Raw genomic sequence first — 1,330 nt, 5'->3', positions numbered from 1 at the left:
TTTTTAAAAATTCTATCTTCCTTTTCTGGTGTATTTCCTTCTGACTAGACTTGTAATGTTTGTCTGTGTGTGCAGAAAATTTTTAGTGTTTTTGTCATGTTCTGTTATTACCCAGTCATCAGGGTATCTTCCCCCCCCCCCCCCCAAACTGTTCAAGATTTCTATTAAAATCTACCTAGGAGATAATCTCTTTAGAACCTAATCACTATTTGTAATTAGTTGTAGTATTTTTGTGATTAGACATTTCTTTCTTTCTTTTGGCAGTCTATTGTTGGATTTGACCAACTTCCTTTCACTGAATTGTCAGATACGCCATCTAACACTAGATAAACTGTTAGGGATTGATTGTCAATTGAGCAGGAGAGACCAATTGATAAACGTAAATGCTAAATGCTGGGTAATTTACCTGACAGGGTAATTGTTATCAACTGGGTGGAGCTACTCAGAAAACTTGAAAACTCTTATAGACTATAAATGTTGCTTGATGAACAGAATAGGGTGCGACATTTAAAGCCTGGAATATCTGGGGAGACTTGCGTGGCTCCTTGTGTTGTTGCTTCCTTGTTGAACGTAACCTGCTGTAGTCTTTCTCCACTTGCCTCTCACAGTGGAATCGTGCCTTGACCTTGACTTTTTCTAAGTTGCCCCTTCTGCTAGTTTACCTCTGGAACACACACCTGGATCATGTGGGAGGTGTTAATTATTTTTAGTTGCAGAGGAAGCCAGAAACCTTTGTTTGCTCAAGAAAGGGTCTGTCATGACATCATAAGCCTTGGTAAATATTTGATGAATACTTGGGCAAATTGGCTTCATTTTTTAAGCCTCTGATTTTGAAGCGTTGTATCATGGAAAGTCTGATACTGCATATGATAGTTGTTTTCTCTGTTCTGTGTTATAAATGAACATCATGTGGAACCTGACCCTAAGGAAGTGCTCTAACTCAGCTACTCCCTGGTCTGTGTCTGATGAGCTCAGTCAGGTTGCTACCTTTCATCTAGGTGGTGGCTCAGAAAGTTTTTTTCTGCCCGCCACATTTAACAGAGATACAAGAGTTCTTCTTGCCAGAAGGCTGCACTGTGGAATTGTTCCTTCGCATACATCGTGAACTCTCCCTTGGAAAGATACTGGAGCAGCAAGACAACTGGTGAGGCAAAAAAAGAACCACCCAAGGACAGGCATGGGAGTCCAGCTAATCTAATAGTTTTAAGGAATTCCTTGGCAAGCAGTTTCTGAGGAGGACCTTGCCAGCAGAAGTGTCATCTTAAGCACTGCCACCTTTGAAAACCTTCTTTGATCATGTTGTCCTCTTTGTCCCCATCCCATTTCATTT

Source organism: Balaenoptera musculus, chromosome 13 (assembly GCF_009873245.2).
Source record: "Balaenoptera musculus isolate JJ_BM4_2016_0621 chromosome 13, mBalMus1.pri.v3, whole genome shotgun sequence".
NCBI classification, from domain to species: Eukaryota; Metazoa; Chordata; class Mammalia; order Artiodactyla; family Balaenopteridae; genus Balaenoptera; species Balaenoptera musculus.
Note: the sequence above shows the minus strand (reverse complement) of the source record.